The following is an 11,859-nucleotide window of genomic DNA, read 5'->3' as shown; positions in this document are numbered from 1 at the left end:
CTTGTTCTGACCACGAATGGAGAGTCCAGCGAAGTTAGCTTCAGCATTGTCGATGTTGGAGGAGGTGAGCTGCTGGATTCGCATTTCTTGAGTATGAAGACTGAATTGGACGTCTTGAATCGTCAGAGGTTCAGACCTGTTCGTCAGATTCACGATCGTAGCTTCGTACTCTGATCCTAAGCCTCCAAGAACATACAGGCACAAGCTGTCGTCAGAGATCGGGTCACCTGCTTCAGCTAGCGTGTCAGCGTAGGTCTTCATCTTCAAGATATAGTCGTCGATCGTCATAGAGCCTTTCTTGGTGGATTGGAGCAGTCCTTTGATCTGAAGAACTCTGGCTTTCGACTTCGTGGCAAAGAGTTGTTGAAGAACCGTCCAGATCTCAGCCGACGTACGGCATCGGATCACATGACCAAGCATATTTTCCGTTATAGAGTTGAGAATCCAGTGCATTATGAATTGATCGAAACGAAGCCAATGTGCATGAAGAGGATTGGGCTGAGTCGTACCTGCAATATTCAAGGGAGGCTGAGGGAGGGATCCAAGAACATATCCGTCGAGATTGTACGCGCGCAGAGCAGCCAGGACCAATGCACGCCAGTAGGAGTAATTTTGGCGATCCAGGCGGAGATGAAGTGGGAGCAAGGTATTGTTGGGTAGGGGAAGTTGTTCAACTGCGGCTGGAGCTTGTTGGACATTGTCGGCAACTGAGTGAGTCGTTCCGTCGGACGCCATGATCCGTGTAGCTTCTGATACCATGTGATAATTCTGAAGTGAGAGAGATGAGTGAATAAAGAATGAAATGAGTGAAATGATCTCAACGTGATGTTGAGATAAGCTTAGCTGATATATATTGAGAGAGTGTAACAGAAATCTGTTACAACCGAAGGGAGACAGTTAGGCTGAGCTGCGGACAGCTGGAAGCACTAAAAACAGAGTAACTAAACAGTCATTAGCAGCTTAACTAACCCCTTATTAACTACCCTTAACAATATTTCTAACACCTGTAAAGGGGTAAATTGATTGTTTCATCCAAATACTTCAAACTCCAAAGTTTGGAATCAAAAGCTTCACATCGAACTTTGGAATAAAAAACTTCACATCGAAAAGCAACATAACTTTCAGATTCATACTTAATGAAATTGCCACCATAGTTACGCGAGGAGAATCTAACAATCTTATATCGAAGAATGTTTGATCCTATAGTGAGCGGCGGACCCACCTTGTGCCTAGAGTAGGCAGGTGCCCTTGCTGTAAAATAAAAACTTTATGAACATATTCGGTAACTATTAAAAAGATATTTTTTATTTTTTTAAAAACTCTGAAAAAACAGTAAGAAAACACATTTGGTAAAAATGAATTACCGAATAATTTATGAAAATACGTTCTGTTTTTTCAGATTTTTATTAAATAAAATAAAAAATAATTTTTTTAATAGTTACCGAACATATGCCCTATATAAATGCAGTTTAATTATTTTTAAAAACATGCAACTTTTGCTTTGCAAGGATTAGAACTCACATCCTTAAAATGGGTAAGATAGCTTCTTCATCAAAGCCAATGGTTTCAATATTATTAAAAAGCTTTAGATACCTTTTAATACTAGATAAACATAAGTTCCCAGAAGAAAAAAAATAAGAGAAATAGAATATCACATTTTTTAGAAGGTAACTTTGCTTCAATTCTTTTCCATAAGTATAAACTGTAATATAGATATTCTTTGAAATATTTATTGTTTTCTATTTATTTGTAATACTTGTATAAATTTTTATATTTTTAGTACAAATTTTATAAACTTGTCAATGATAGAATGATAGCTTAGTGGAATAGTGGATAGAGATAAAACAAGTGTGAAAAAATTATGATAATATTTTCAATAGAGAGAATAGCTGTGATTTTTTGGTGAGAATGAATGATATGAGAAGCAATGCGGAGAGAAAAAAAAGAGAAATTTAATATGCATATGAAAAAAAATGGTCAAAATGGAAAAAGAAAAATAATAGTTATGACTATTTTTTTTCTCAACAACACTTTTGACTACTAATTTCGGTTGCTATACCCTTATTTTCTTTTTGGGAACAAGATATATAATTATTAAAAAAATTATATTTACACTCAAATTCCAATTTAGAAAGAAAATTACTTTTCTTGGTTAGCAAGTCACTATGTGATTAAAAAATTGGAAATTGAGGACGCATAGGGGGAGGGATTTCTCAGAGTTCATGTTCTCCCAACATAAGTACAGACCATACTTATATCATTAAATACTAATATATATATTTTTAATTTAAATGCAAATATGTTGAGAATTTCTTTTCAAAATTTCGAAAGATTTCTTTTAATATTTTTATATATTATAAATTTGTAGTTAATAAAATTATTGTTTTCTGTTAAATTTAATATTTTTTATTCTATTATTGTCTAACACGTTAGTTTTAAAAGCATCCAATTAAGATAAATAAATTAAAAAAATAATAATGTTATCTAAATAAGATAAATAAATTGAAAAAAAAATAAAAGTAATAAATGAGTCATAATAATTTCTCATCCCATATATTAAAACTCCATATTAAAGTATTTAAATTACTCTGTCAATTATGTTTTTAAAACTATTACCAAAAAATATTTATTTGCTTAAATTTTTTTACATTTTTTTATTAATTATTTATTTTGTCATTTAACATATTTTTTTATCCAAACATATAAGTTATAGTGAAATAAGACATAAATACACATATTTCTTATTTTGTCGTTTAGTTTTTTTAACGAGAAATTACTTATTTTAATTGCTCTAGCCATTAATTAAATAATATATATTTATATATAAATTTTGGTTAGCTTAATTTTTTTAAAATTAAATAATTAAAATTTGATCAAATAAATATTTTAAATTCATAGTTTTAATTTAGAATTTTTTAATATTTTATTATATTGAAATTCATAGTTATTTTTTCTAAAAAAAAATTAGAAGAAAAATATTTAATTTAAAAACTAAAATGCATCATATATAAATAAAAAATACCAAAATTTAAATTATTATGAATATTAAATTTCAAACTAATAAACTACATCATATAAATTTACTTTTTAAGCACACACAAATAATGCCTAAAATATAATTAAAAATTCCAATCTTTACCCTCATCCAATTTTTCAATTTCTGTTCCAATTAAAAAAAATCAATTTCTATTAATGTGAAATTTTGGCATAACATCGGCGATGATGTCCAACTGTGTTCTCTCTCAGCAACGGCGTCGACTGTATTTCTCTCATGTGCACATGACCACGATCACTTTCTTTCTCTTTGTGTTTATCTCCTTGTCGGTGACTACCAGTGCACACACCAGGTATGGTTTGTATTCTTTTTCTTTTCTTCTAATATCTCTCCAAACAAACAAACACGACTGTAAGTATGCTTGTGCACAGTGCACACGACAACTCCATTAATATAATATATGTTAATAATATATGACTGTTCAATATTAGTTTCCGGGTCTCCCTATCTCAAATTTGTACAAGATTGCATTTTGTTTGAGTGTGAATCATTTGTGATTGTGTCCTTTTGTTTTATTGGGTAATTATTTGTTTTATGTTAGTTTTGAGTAATGCGGGTCTCCGGATCATGTCTCTTTTGACATTTTTCATTTTTCCTTTTTTAGGGAAGATCGTCTTTGAAAAAAGAAAAAAGTAGAGTAAGGAGATATTGAGATCTGGTTTGGCTTCATATACATAGATCTGTTAGTTATGTGTTTGGTTTGAGAAAGGATTGTATACTGCATCAATGGGTTCAATCTGAAATACATTATTAAATTTGTTATTTTCCAATGCTCATATTGTATTTGTCGGAATACTTGTTCTGGATTTTTCTTGAAAATGCAAGACTTTTTTTCTCTTCTTCTTCATCTTAATTTGTTTTCAATTAATTATAGATTATGTGAATATATTTTGACATATCATCATTTCAATCAATTTTGACATATCATATGTATCATAACTTATTGTAATCAATTTTGGAATGACATTTATTTTATAACATTTATTACTTTTTAATATTAATTCGTTTTTTCTACCAAGAAATTTTAATTCAATAGTTGAAAATTTCTATTTATTACAATTAGTGTGGTTAACTAATTCAGAGATTTTTCTAATTTTAGTTGAAAAACATATAATATGGAAATTAAATAAATTTTATAATTAAAATTTTAATTGCTCCTTTATATTAATTAAATGGTAATATATAATTAAAATTATTTTAACCTATTAATATTTTTATTACAATATTTTGTTTGTATATTTGGAAGTTAATATGGTATTTTATAATTAACCTAATATTGTTTTATTATTTTTATTATTAAGAGTGATTATTTTATAATTATGTTTTCTCTAGTTTCTTTATTTCAATTATATAGGTACAATGCACAAGAATCTTAGTTTTTCTCTTGGATATTGTTAAAGCCAAAATGTATGTGTCTCCTTAAGTCCTAAATTGAGTATATGCTATCTCTCACATATCTTGTGCCTCTTAGACTTATTTTTTGTGTCTATTTGTAGGCTTGCTTGTGTCTGTTTGTAGACTTGTTTTTTGTGCCTGTTGTAGGCTTGATGAATTGATAGTCAACACTCAAGATTGACTATTATAAAACTGTAATGAGGTTGTTAGTGGCTTCCTTCAATTCACTTTGGGTCAAAAGGAATTTTAACTATCTTAATTGATTATTTTTAATTTTTGGATGTGGTTGTTTTGTTACTTTATTACTCTCATTCTTACTAGACAAAATTAATGGGGTCTAACCAAAGAGTAGCCTTTGATTAGACCCCTAAACTTAAAAACTAATTTTATTTCTAAAATTTGAATCGAGGGAAAACCAAATGATAGAACTTTGGCTTGATTTCCTATATTTTAAATGAATTTCTTTTATTTTACTTTAAAGAAGTTACTTATATTTGTTGGTTTGTTCACTACAAGAATTTCATGCATTAGTGGCGGGGGACTCCGCCGCTAATACCCCGCGCCCAATTGTTTGTCGCTAATAATCATTATTAGCGGCGGACTGACACACCCGCCGCTAATACCTTTGTCAGATGCATTATTATCAGCTGCGGGGTCCGCCGCTAATATTGTTTTTTATAATATTTTTTAAAATTTATTTGAAATAAATTAATATTTATTAAATTTAATTATTTTTAAAAATAATTCATAATATAATTTAACAAAAATAAACATTTAATTAATTTAAACATAACTAACACTAAAATTAATGTGAATAGTTTTAATATTTATCAACCTAGTAAATATCGCTATTGTCATTAAAAATAAATACAATATTAATTCAGTCCAAATATATAAACTAGTAACTAAATAAAATCATTAAGATTAATATTGAAATTGTCCTCATCTTCAACATTTTGGTTTGGCTGTGAGGAAGACGGCTGTGGCGGTGGCGGTGGCTGTGGCGGTGAAGGAATATAAGGTGGCTGTGATGATCGTTCGAGCGTGAGGTCCCCAAACTGATCTTGAGGCTGCGGTTGCGACCCGCCCCCAAACTCACCATATCTCACATATGGTTGCTGTGACGAACCTCCAACCTCCCCATATCTAACATTAGGTAGCGGAGGCTGCATCGATCCTCCTTGAAAAATCGGTAAAGCTGAAATGTAGTGGAGGAGACTGGGAAGAGCGTCCAAAAATGTATTGGTTTTGATACTGAGGAGGTTGTTGCGACGACACATGTGGCGGATACGTTGGGTGAGGCTGGTACAGCTGCTGTGGCGGATACTGTGAAGGAGGCTGGTACTGGTGCTGTGAAGGAGGCTGGTATTGCTGCTGTGAAGGAGGCTGGTACTACTGTTGTAGCGGTGTATGACGGTCAGGATTGACAATGTTACTCTGAGAAGACGAACCACCTTCAGATTGTGGTGGCAAATACCTCTGCAGAAAACTGTCAAACCTTGGGTCATACAGTTTACTAGGATGCTCAGGTACCACAGACTAAAACGTCTCACAAATTGCCTTCATCATCAGAGCCATAGTAGTCATATCTTCATTAGGTGTAACAACAATATTTGCTTGGGACTGACTTTGATCTGTAGAGCTAGAGGATGTCTTTTTTGCCTTCCCTTTCGCCTTATAACCCACTCCTCTTTGGTAGTCAGATCTCTCCCCGAGTACTTTACTTAGTATCTCGTATTGATCGACCGGGGACGAATCAACGCCAGATACATTTAGAGATGCCTCACTCTGCTGTTGACTTTGCCTCTCAAGCTGTGACCTCTGAACCTCTGCCGCCATTTTTTCCTGTATAAAGATAACATTATGAACAAAGATTAGAAACATTAGAAACAAGAAAACAATACTATTCACTTACATAATCTTGTTGAGCTGCCTCATTGACAAAAGATTTTGTTGATTTTCTCATATGAGCATCCCTCCAAATATCAACAGCATGCGCATCTGGGTTCTCCTATACAAATGTAAACAAAATGTTTCAGAATGTGTTATTTTATAAAATTAAATTAACATCTTCACTTACATATTGGTGACGCTTAGCTACCAACGACTTTGTGCCTTGTGTTGTTGCATACTTCATTTGTTTTCTGTTTGCTTGATATTTAGCGGAACGAGCCAAAAATCTTTCGCTCAAAAACATTTCACAAATATTCTGCCAAGCCTCCTTAGTGCAATGGTCAGGTGGCTTAGAGAGTACATTCTCCAAATCTTCTGGTCCAGCATAATGTTTTTTGAAGTGTTCTTTCTCTCGCGATATATTTCGCCCATCTCCTTGTTGACAGTTGCCAGAACTGACTCACGTTGTGGATGACCATCTATATTATAGTAATACTGCATTAAGAAAAAAAAATAGATAACTTTGTAAATAATGGAAATAAATTACGAAAAATACAAGATTTGTAATTTTTTTACCCTCATACGATCAAGCACTTGATCCTTAAACTGTTGAGGTACATCAGCAAAATCCAAATAATGCCCCGGACACAAAATGGTAACTAGAGTGCCCAACATGCGAATAAAAGCTTGATCCTCCTGCCCAACCACTTTGTTGGTCACAGGATCAAGCTCTAGATCCAATGGTTTCCCAACTTTTTTCCTTCGTTCTTCAAGAACATTATTACAAGTAAGGCCACGACCTTTTCTTCTCGTCGGCGGGGCTTTAAAATTTATTAACAATAATCAGTATTAGTATTAATGTTATATTTATCTAACAAATAATTTTGATATGCAATATTTAACCTGACTCGTAAGATGATGGTACCCTAGAAGGATCTGGCGGGTCTTGAACCCCACCATCTCCGCCATGATAAGTAGCTATATCAGGTGACATTATACTTCAGTTTAAAATTTATTATTTAGTAATTAGCATTAAAATAGAAGTATATCACATTAAATTCATAATAATAATAATTACAAAAAAAACTTTATTATATTTAAATAAATAGTTCTGTTACACAAATAGAAAAAACTAAACAGAGTAATCACTATCATTTCCATCAGTAATCAGAGACACATTTTCATCTTCACAAAGCTCAACTAACAATTCATCCTCTGCATCTACAACTTCCTCATGTTCTGACATATCAGCTTCGTTGTCACTCTCTTCATCAACTCCAACATATGCAGCAGGCTGATCAAATTGCATAATCAACTCTCCGAGGTCCACAGTCAACACAAAATTTGATGAACTTGTTTCATGTACAACATCAATAACATCATTAACCTCATCAAAATTGTCCTTAATGTCCCAAATCTATCGATGATTCACATCTTCTACAACTTTCCAATCACGACCTCTAAGTAAATCATCGAGATAGAAAACTTGCTTAGCTTGAGTAGCAAGTATGTACGGCTCATCTTTGTACCATTCATCATTGACGTTTATACTGGTGATATTATTTTCAATGACTGTTTTCTTCATTCTTGGATTTGTATTAAACCATTTGCACTGAAATAATGCCATTGAATATGCACCAGTGAAAGAAAGTGTCACTACTTCTTCAAGCGTGCCGTAATAATTAAAACCTTCTGTTCCGGCAACAGACACTCCACTATTCTGTGTGGTGCGCTTTTTGTCTCGGTCGTGTGCAATAAATCGAACACCATTGACTATACAACCTTGGTAAAAGGTTGATAAATGATCTGACTCAGATGCTAAAGCTAACAGTTCATCACCATTTTTCAAAGACCCAAGCTTGTGCAAGTCATATATCTAAATACATAAAATGATATTAGATTCACAAAATATATCATTAATAAAATCACTATTCAAAGCTACCTTTTTATGAAACCACGAACGAAATTTTTTCCTATGCAAACGATCATGATCACCATCTGGGTATTTTTGTTTAATCTCTTGTAGGTGTTCGCTGTTAATACCACACATGTTCTAATTTATAAGAGAATAAACTTATTCTAAATAAGGCTCAATTTCAGGAGAATTCTCAAGTATGAACCACTCAGCTATTTCACGAGTATTATGATTGAGAGGCTTCAAAGTTCCCTTTGTGAGTGGACGACATTGAGATTGGAAAACTGTAAGGTTTCGTGGGATATAAGTTGCATCTTCATTTCAATCAAGACGGTTAAATCTTGTTTCAATGTCTTTGAAATACATTGAACAAAAGGTCAAAGCCTCATCTGCAACATATCCTTCGGCGATCGACCCTTCAGGGCGAGCTTTATTTCCCACATAATTCTTTAATTTTTTCATGTACCTTTCAAAAGGATACATCCACCTCATAAATACCGGGCCACCCAATATTGCTTCTTCTGGCAAATGTAATACCAAATGAATCATTATGTCAAAAAAAGCTGGAGGAAAAATCAACTCCATCTTGCACAATATCTGAATAAGATCATTTTGTGCTTCCTCCATATCTTTAACATTTAAAGTCCTCGAACATATTTGCCTGAAGAAATTGCACGATTCTGCAATAGTGGTCGATATAGATTTTGGAAGAAACTTGCAAACACCGAGAGAAAGTAATCGTTGCATTATCGCATGACAATCGTGTGACTTCAACCCAAGAATATTTGTATCATTCTCGGACACTTTCTTCTTCAAATTTGAACAAAAGCCATCTGGAAATCTAACTCCTTTTATAAACTAACAAAACTGTTGCCTCTGCGCCGGAGTTTACACATAAGGAGCGTGCGGCTTCATTAGCTTCCCATTCTCATCTTCATAAATCCCCTATTTCTATCATATTTCCCAAAATTTAAATAAACATATATTCATCACATAAATACAACAAATCAAGTAATCAATCAAACATGCACAATTACAGCCTTATATCACCGCAGCACACAGTCCCAGATCCTATCTCCACTATTTTATAATTTGTACATGCTACTAAGTTCAATATATTAATTATACATTAAGGTTTAAAATATTACCTCTAATATAAAATCCTCCAAAGCTTGATCTCACCAACAAAGTTGTCAACAAAATACCTACTCAAATATAACAATATACAAAAAAATAATAAAATAGTTAACAAAATATAAAGAAAAATATCATAAAGCTATATTGTAACTAAATAAACAATAAAATGCTTAAAGAAAACAAATAATTTGTTATAAGTACACATTTGTTTACTTAAACCCGAAATAGTTTTTTTTTTTTTTAAAAGTTAACAACTCACATAAATAAAAATCGACTATAAATATCCTAACTAAATCAATAATAAAATATAACTTAAAAAAACAAACAATTTTAATATATACATATTTAACCAATTAAACCCAAAATTTAAAAATAATTTTAAAAAGTTAACAAAATATAAACAAAAAATTACTAATAATAATCAAACTAAACATTTAATAAAATGAAACTTATACAAAATATATACATTAATCTATATATATACTCATTTACATAGTAAAATCGAAATTTAATTAAATTTTAAAAAAAAAGTTAATAAAACTATCTAAAAATTAAAAATCCGAAATATAGTCAATTTATAAAAAAAAAATTCACAAAAATTATATTTAAATCATAAAAATTAATAAAATTACACTTACTTGTGGTAATTGTGCAATGTGGGTTCTTGATGTAGAAAACCCCAAAAATCCAATGAAGATTATGGGTTTTCAAATTATATCTTCAAAAAACAAAATCTATACAAAAAAAAAAAAAAAAAAACTATATATAAGTTTCATAAACATATATAAATCATTATTTTAACATTAAAATTGAAAAAAAAATGGCTGAAAACGTACCTAAATGGGAAGAACCTTGGTTGGGCGCCGCTGGTTTGGGAGGAAAACGGTCTGAAATTATGGTAGGAGTGAAATGGGGCTTGGCTGGGACGATGAGGGTTTTATTATGGGAGACCCAGTTGCGTCAATGGCCCACTGACGGTAATGGACGTTTGCGTCAGTGGGGCACTGACGCAAACGCTCATTACCATCAGTGGGCCACTGACGCCGTTAACAGCTCGTTTGCGTCAGTGCCCCACTGACACAAACGGTTCCATTAAACAGTGTCAGTGTACGTTATGACGCAATTGGGCCCTCATTTGTGGCAGTGTCCAACTGCCACAAATGTTAATTCTTGGTCAACAGTGTCAGTCAACTGCGTTGACTGACACAATTGCCATTTTTTGTAGTAGTGCACCCATCCTTTTCAAATCATGTCTGGCATTAGTGGTGTCCTTAGATTTATCATTGTCTAAGATGGTGCCAAGGAGACTATCACACACATTATTCTCAAACATGCATGACATCTATATTGTGTTTTTAATTTGTTTGTACACCAATACTCAAGCTCGTAAAAAATACTTTTTTTCCTCCAATTACCTTCATCTACTCCTCTTTTACGTTTCACACCCCCAAACTGGACATGTTTTCCTGGAACTTGCGCTGCAAGAGCATTAACTTGTTCTAGTATATCCTCACAAGTAAACCGTCTCGGAGGACGTCTTCTCTTAACTTCTCCATCGAACTCTTTGTCTCTTCTTATTCAATGATTACTTGGCTAGAATCTTCTGTGACCAACGTAAGATGTCTTACCAATCACTCGGATGGAAGTTGTGTCCTCATTACACGTAGGACAAACTTTGTATCCCTGACCACTCCATCCAGACAAACTACTGCGAGCTGGAAAATCGTTCACTGTCCACAAAAGGGCTGCCCCCATCTTGAACATCCTGTTGGTCGTACTATCTCTTGTATCAACTTCGTTAACCCACAGATCCTTCAACTCATCCACCAATGGTCTCAGAAATACATCCATGTCCTTACCGGGTGATTTTGGCCCAGAAATAAGGATGGTCAACATGAAATAATTATCTTTCATGCACAACCAAGGTGGCAGATTATAGTTTGCCAACACCACAGGCCACATGCTGTATGCAAGGTTCATGTTGCCAAATGGATTAAATCCATCAGCAGCTAAGCCCAGACGAACATTTCTGGGATCCCTTGAAAAATCAGGATGCTTGGCATCAAAGTCCTTCCACGTAGAGCCGTCCACCGGGTGTCGCATCACCCCTTCATCTTTTGATTTCCCGGCGTGATGCCATATCATGTGTTTCGTTGTAATCCTTGAACTGTATAATCTTTTCAACCGAGGGGTCAACGGAAAGTAACGCATCACCTTGTGTGGTACTTTTTTTCCTTTCGTCATTTCGGAAGTAATCCATCTACTACTTCCGCATACTGGACATGTCTCTTTAGATGCATGCTCATTGTAAAATAAGAAGCAATCATACTGACACACATGAATGGACTCGTATCCCAACCCTAATTTTTTCAATCTCTTTTTCGCCTCGTAGTACGATTCGGGGATTTTGTTTTCCTTAGGAAATGCAAGCTTTAACAACTTCAGCAATTCATCAAATATGTTG

The sequence above is a fragment of the Humulus lupulus genome, chromosome X (assembly GCF_963169125.1).
Source record: "Humulus lupulus chromosome X, drHumLupu1.1, whole genome shotgun sequence".
In the NCBI taxonomy this organism is placed as follows: domain Eukaryota; kingdom Viridiplantae; phylum Streptophyta; class Magnoliopsida; order Rosales; family Cannabaceae; genus Humulus; species Humulus lupulus.
The sequence above is the reverse complement of the archived record's forward strand: the minus strand, read 5'-3'. Positions refer to the sequence as shown.